We start from the raw sequence: 8,058 nt of genomic DNA on the forward strand, positions 1-8,058 counted from the left end.
CATTTGAAAATATAGGCAGTGTAAGCACTGTAGAATCTAATTATTTCTTTGCAAAACCTAATTAGGCATTAAAAAAGGTTAACGCCAGCGCCTGAAACGTTTTTGTTTAATAATCCCATTACTGACGGCTCATCATGTATAAAATGGTGCAGGAGGACACTAAGTTTCCACTTGTTAAAGGGAATCTCTGAGAAATAGTCGCAGATTTTTTGACACTATCTGCGATTGGGAATTAGGGCTTGTAATTAAACTGCGGAGACTCAACTCAGCACACAGAGTAAGTAAGGCTGCAGCGTCCTGCCTTGCATGCATTTTCTATGATTAACTGATGATTCTGCCTGCTGCAAAAAACATTGTCTCTATTTTCTGTTTGCTTGTTTTTGTTCTTTACAATGTCGTCTAATTCATCGGGCATTACTCAGCAAACAGGGAGCGGACAGTGGGAATAGAGCTTGATGGTTTGTTTTTTTAGGCGTCAGCTCTTCTCGAACCATTACCAGTCACTAGAGAGATCAAGGTGAGAATTTAAATGAGACATTTTCTGCGGCAGTTTTAATTTGACCGAGCGTCTGAGAAGACTGTGAGATCACAAGACACGTTTCTAGAGAGAGAAATGTGTCCGGAAAGACTAAAGAATGAATATGTATCGCAGATATTAAAGGGACGTCACATTGATGCAGAATAGTCGCTGAGGAGCGTCAGAGACACACAGCTTATAAACGAAGGATCATCATGCGAGTCCTTCTGATATGCATTAGCTTTTTAGAAAATAACATAAAATCCTGTTTTTAGTCTTCTGAAAATGAAATTAAATATTTGAATAAGGACGACTACACAGCCTTTTATGAAATAAGATAGAGGGCTGAACATGTTATTGAAAGGAGAAGCCATTGAGGTGAATTGTTCTTCAGGTTTTTCTGCAGACATCATTTTGCGATTTTCTTCTTTTCTCGGTCAACTTCTACAACAAAGACATGTTACTACATCTTATAGGATAAATATATATCCTTTAAAAGTACAATAAATAAACAACATAATCGAAAACACAATTAAAAGCATAATTATGGGTTATTTTCGAGTAATACCTTGGAAAAAATAAAATGAAATCAAAGTCAGAAAATGATTTTGCATTAATAATGTGGGCTTCTGTAGCTTTCTATGTGTACTTTTTTGTAAACTATTATTATTATCAGCATTATAATAATAATAACGATTATTATTATTATGAACATTTTGTTAGTATTTTATTATTATTATGTTATAATTATTCGTATTCTTATAATATTTAATGGAAATATCGAAGACTGTTACTATATACACAGCAAAAATACAACTATTGCGACAATAATAGGCCTAATAATAACAACAATATATTTAGTGATCCTCGCTTTCTCTACGAGAACGAAACGATTATCAACCTGCGCTCACTTTATCCGACATTTTATTTCATCCTTTACTTCAAAGCTCTCGGGAGAAAGAAAGACAAGAATAGGGAGTGAGTGACGGACCGAAGTGAAAGCTTTCTAAAAGAAATAAACCGTCGTGTACTCAAAGGAATGCGCTTGTAATCGCTCTATCTCAGTCTCTGGCTCCATTCGGCCCAAAACAAACAGGGTGTGGTAGAAGGGATGAAAATCGGGGACAAGCGAGGAAGACGACGGGAAGAAAGAGCTGGTTTGATGGGGATGGAAAGAAGGACACGGTGCATTTCCCTCAAACTGGTAAAAGAAACAATAAAGCGAGTTATCAACTGGCTTCTCTGCCTTTTATCTCTTTGTCGCCTGATCCGAGAAGGCGTTTCACACCATTATCTCATGATGGGAATGAGTTCCCCTGTAAAGCTCTCTCTTAGAATGGAGGCCTCCAAAATATTAAAAAACAAAATACTCGCTCTATATAAGCACCTTCATGCTCACCTTTTGCTTTGATGCTTTTACTGTTTTGTTCGTTGCTGACAGCAAAGAGGCAACAATTTGCAAAACGGTCAAAAGTCACTAAAACTGCAAGAGAACCTGTAAGATGATCTCTCCTCTAAGTCTCATAGTTCCTACAGAATGGAGGTCAAGGCTCTCCCTTTATTGCTGCAGCTCATTAGTTAATTTGGTTGTTTATGTATTCCCTTTATTTATTTGGGAAGATTACATGACAAGCATATGTTGACATCCAATATTTGTAACCAAAGAGAAAAGCAGGCTTTTGCTATGAGGCTCAAGATAAACAAACATGCTCCTCTGCTTTTCTTCGGATCATGCAGCATTATAAATCTGTCTCATATGCTCAAATGAAAATACATATGTTGAATTTTGGTGATTGGCCATCCTGTGGGAGATTGACATCCAAATTGCTCCACCTTGATTTGAGGAAAACATAACACCCTTTTTGGGGGAGAACATCTTTGTCTTCTTGCAGGATTCAGGCTTTACTCTCGGCCTCTTAGCTTTCATCATGAGCTTTTCTTTTTCCTTGCATGCAAGAAATCCATTTTACAAAGAAGGCTGCGGTTTATGAAGCGTCTACATATCCCCTCTTTCCTAATCAAGGTCTTCACTGTGTGCTAGAACTCAGAACTCCTTTTATATAAATCTCTTGTCTCTGCATGTGTGCAAAGATGAAACCTTCACTGAAATCCTGTTTCTGATTCATGCAATTATCACAGAAATGAAATCAGGAAAAAAGGAAATGAGCTTTCTGCAGGTTTTGGAATGTAAGGAGTTAAGTATGAATACATCTCTTTACAGGAGAAGTGTGCACAAACATTGTGTTTATTGCTATCTTAAATGCATTTTCAGAAAAAGAGCAGCTTTGTGCTTATCTTTAAATTATTTCATATTTTAAAAATAATATTACTAAAAATGTAATACAAATAACAAACGTAATCAATATTCCCAGAGGGGATAGGTCTGCACAATCTCTGTTTTTAATTTAGTGTTTGGTGTAGAAACAGCACTTTCTTTAAGGGCTGGAGGGAGTCCGATGCCCACAATGGGCCTTGAGCCAAAACCTATTGACATAGAAAGCAAAGGGAATCCACCAGAAAGCTGACTTTTCCCTTTTTTGGGAGTAAAGCTATGTTTGTTTCTGGGTTGAATGGGGGTCTATAATGGAACCGATGGCATCAGGATTGTCACCACAAATGGTCTGGGCGTTTTGCAAGGCTGCTTGACAGAGCCTATTATGTCATTGGTCACGTCCCCTCCACTCCTTGCTCGCTTGGGCCTGAATGGGAGTGAATTAATCAAACTGTTTGAGAGAGATCAGCCAACTTAATGCACTTTGTGTCAAGGTCTACAGCGATCCGAGACCCCCCGGCCTCCCCTCACCTGCATTTGAACACATCCACGTCTGAGCTGCAACCGGACTGAAAAACACTCAGAACTGAAGTGATTGTGACCTTTTATTCAATGGATCCTTAAAAATATCTCCCCAATGATCACTTTAACATTCCTACAGGGACTTGTGGTGTTTCAATATGAGTTTACACTGAAATGAATACGTGGCAATTATCATCCTTGGATATATAGGAGAAATAGCTAATAATAACTTTAATAGTGTGATTTCTTTGATGATCTTTAGAGGACTGTGAAGGACATACACACAACATAGTCTGCATATTTCACATCAACATAAATTGACTATTTAAATGGTGGGATTATAATCATACAATTAGCAGATTTAATTCATCCCAAATAATTGACGGTTTTCTAGCCAGTAGCAGCCCATTTTTAAATCAAATATTTGAATCCTATAGAGGGTTTTTGTGACTAAAGATGTACAATTATTTTGATGAGTACTGCTTAGGGAAATAGGCTGACACCTTTAATTGGACATCACTCATAATTTGGATAATTTGTGGGGAAATTCACCCTTGAGGATCCTGAAGTTCAGCAGCAGACAAAACCTGAAAAACAAACAGAAAAAACCTCTTTAGAAAGTGTTAAAAGTGATCTATATGTGCTTAAAAATCAATATATGTATGTGTTAATGTATAACCAAAGCACAGCCACCGTCATCTTTGTTTTTCAGGAGGGAAAATGGTCCAACTGTTCCAAAGTCGATCTTTGTAACGTTATTGCTTCATCAAACACAATCAAAACGTGAATTAATCAAAGCACTCTGCGTCACAGCACGTATGCACGAGCATTGTTGTGGCTGTAATGGATGGCTTTAAAATGTTACGTTATTATTTCCCGTCATTTCTGGAAACAAATTGAACATTTATTGCATATATATTAAAAATTACACAGTCGTCGAGAGAGGCTGGTGTCTCTTTTATTGAGGCGCACCGAGAGGTGAGGTCTCACCGGATCAATTTCCCTGTCTTGTTACTCCCGCAAGAGGATGTTTGGAAAATGCCTGCACCGCTAAATTGATTCAGAAACGAATTCATAACTTGGGGGGTTTAAGCAATTTTGTGGCGCCCCAGTTTTTTTGTCCCTCTATCTTTTGTTTCGTTTTTGATTGCTTTAAAGTGCAAAGTTTTATATCATTCTGCTTCTCATTGAACCCGGTTTATTCTCAGTTCTGCAGCCGTTAGTCAAAAAAAAAAGAAAAAAGAAGCATTTAATACACTGGGTTTTGGGTGGCTTCACAAACATAGCCATTAAGCAGTCACAATGCTTTTATTGTGCACTTGATCTGAAAATAGAGGCTGGTCTGACTGCAGGGTCCAGACGAACCTTTGGAAAAGGCCTTGTCTTTGTCCGCCTGTACGGAGATGAATGGCCCGTGTCAACCAGATGATTAGTTTGCTCTATTAAATTGTCAAAAAGGAAGGATTTTTCCCTAATAGTGCCTTTTCGCAAAGAATTATGGAATTCAGAGTTGTTTGTGACTGCCGGGGAACTTGCAGGGCTTCGCAGGGGCGAGGGCGAAGGTCAGACAGAGTTCTCAGCGCTGCGTCCAGTGTGGCAGCAGTCAGAGGGGACGTGGAGACAAACGTGGGCCTATTTTCTACAACATGGGAAGATTAATTGTATCAGATGAAGGATAGCCATGCAGTAATGTGATTCAACAAGATGAGGTGGGATTATCCGTCAGCGCATTCACGAGGATTCACGTATAGAAATGCGTGCGTAAATGCGCAAAGACGCGAAGAGCGCGCTATTTACCACCAAAAGGGTAAGCTCGTCCCACAATAGCAGGTATTAAAATGTCAACAGAACCGAAAAAATTCAATTAAAATGAGACTTAAAATCATTAAAAAAACTGCGTGCGGTATTGGTGCACAATTAAGCGCCAGATCTCTCCCTGCACATGAGCTGTCTTTCCGCATGTCATCACTGCCCTGCTCCACCAGGGAAACCCCCTCTCTTTTCTGCTCAACCTCTATTCTAGTGCCAACGTTTTGTGTTAAATGTTAACAACTTGGCCCGATCCATTTAATCGCCAACAAAAAACGGTGTTGACTCTAACACTCGCCTCCTTTGTGCCCATTATGCGCCTGCCCACACTTGAAGATTTATGTATTTTTGATATTAAATTCCTTCTGTCATCAAGACTGCTCTCTTGTTTACTTTTCTTGACCCGTCGACCTCGCTCCACAAAAACTTTCCCATATTTAACGCGGACCCGCACCCTCGCCCCCCACCACCACCACCCTCCCACCCAACTTCTTCTACAGCTGAATGCTGTGCAGCTCCTTTTGTTGGCATGTGCTGTTTGCACTGTTCTTGAACTTCAGTGCGCTGCCCTGTCCCCGTCCTGTACTTTGAACCCTGCGGAACAACATTGCTCCTGAAAATAACGCAGTATTGTTCTCAAACTCAGCGGCTTCAGCTCATTAAAAGCACAACTTCCTTCATATTTACAATCTCCATACAATCTCCATATTTTTATATTATTCTGGGCCACTGTTTGGCTAATAGTGGCTGTCATATTTTGGTCAATGTGATGAATAGCTGGTCCTTAATGTCCCATGTAAGCTGTGGGCTTCAAATCAAAACAACCTTCACTTGATTTCTGCGCTTCAGTCACAATTCATCCAGCGTTGACGCAGTTGACGGATGCCCATGTACCTTTGCCATATATGACGTCCATGTCGCCTATACAAGCCTCACTCTGCTGCCCAGCTTGCTAATTAGTTAAACAAACGCTCATACTAATGATCCCACTGGCCTGGTGAGCTATGGGGTTTTTGTTCGCCGACTTTGCCCCAGCTTTTCCTGCTGGAAAACGTGGCCCCGCTGACCCGAGCTATCACGGCGCTGTGGAGACGGCTTGGCCGCCCTGTCCGGAGTCCAACCCCCCCGGGGGCCAAAGGGCAGCGTCCGAGGCTCGGGAATGCCACCACCAGCTGCTAGCGGTGACACCGTTTACAAAGGGGGCTTGGTGAGCAATGCTTCTTTCTATGGGTTGTCAGTGTTGTGACAGTGCTGGCTTGACATTTATTTACTCTCTCATTGGACCCAAAACTGCCAGTTTGGTTTAAAAAGTGAGCAACAGAGTTCAGTTTGCTTCCAATATCTCCGAGCTGCTGTTACTGTAAATCTAAAGTGGCTGAATATTTCCATTAGGGCACCCTTTAGAAGAGTTTATAAACTATCAATCATGAAATCGTTTTCGAATGCTTTATAGATCAGTAATTATATTACTGTAATAAGGACACACTTTGGGTTTTGTAAACTCTCTGTGAATGTTTGACCACTTGGGCTGCTGATCTGGACCAACATCCAACTAACCTCTAATTAACTCTAACTTGATTTACTGAAAGTAAACAAACCTGGCAACTCTAAATGTGTTCTTATGTTGCAAGGCATAACTGAGCAACATAGAGTCAGGTCTGAAGATGACCTGGACCAAAATGATCAATCTCTGATTATCATTTACAACTGCAAAACCTGATGATTGACAAACGTTATTAATGATGTATTAACATGCATAACCGCAGACTTGATGGCTTGTTAGAACACCAGAAATCAAAAAGAATTTAGAACTGCATTGATACTAAACAGATATGACAAGAACAGCCAAAGGGATTTTTCCCAACCTTCCAACCCAAAAGTTGGTCTTATTAATGTCTTATAACTGTTCCATAAAGCGTTAATAAATTAAGTGTTAACTATTATAAGCTCTTTATGAAGGCTTCCTTGTTTTGGTACCCACAATTGTGGGTAAGTCGATTAAGTCATATCTTCATGTTTTGTCTATAAATGTTGGTAATCAATCCACTCATGCTCAATTATTTTATGGCAATAGTCAGAAATACATAAATAAGGGTTTTTAATCATGAGGTTTTAAGTGTTAATAAAAGGGAATTAAGTGGATTTATGCCCAGAACGTTTGACAACTTGACAATTATTGTCCATGAGTTTTAACTGATCTCTAAAGCATTATTGAATGCATATTTTATCGTAATTTAACACATAAGCCCTTTATAAGTGATAATAATGCTCCTGTGAAATATTAATGTTTCTTCACAATAATCTGAGTATTACAATGTTTTCGGTAAACTGTGGTAACCTGAACAGGAACATGAGTGCTAACGTGTTGTTGATATTCGGTCACAGCAGGTTTTGAGGGGTTTATTTTAGAAACTAAACCCTTTAGTTTATGTTTATGTCCCGATTCTCCTAAATTCAAACGTTTTTCTTTCTGCACAGCGCTGCGCGGTTAACACTGGCCCCATTACACGTTGTAGTTTGTGGCTGTCGGTGTTATTTGGACAATGTTTGGCCATTTACCCGGCCTGTGTCTGGGCGCTCCAAGGAGGTCTCGACAGAAATTGATACTAATTGCGGGGACTGTACACTGCTGGCTGGTGGAGCGCCTGCAGGCAGTTGGAGGACCTGCTTGTCACCGCCTAATTGACAAGGGCTTGTCTGTCCTGGGAGCAGCTGGTCCTAAGCACTGGCGCACAATCGCAATCTTGACACGGCCTCCACTCGCCCGAAGGAGTTTCGAGGGGAAACGCCGTTAAAGGGGAGATTTATTGAATCTCCCTTTGGGTGACGCTGTATTAAATATACGCAATATAGGCTCATTTCCGCGGGTGCAAAGGGGAGCCACACTCCCCCGGTATTAATAACAGAAGGTGCCAATTAGGGCCAGACAGGTGACATT

The sequence above is a fragment of the Pholis gunnellus genome (assembly GCF_910591455.1).
Source record: "Pholis gunnellus genome assembly, chromosome: 10".
Lineage (NCBI taxonomy): Eukaryota > Metazoa > Chordata > Actinopteri > Perciformes > Pholidae > Pholis > Pholis gunnellus.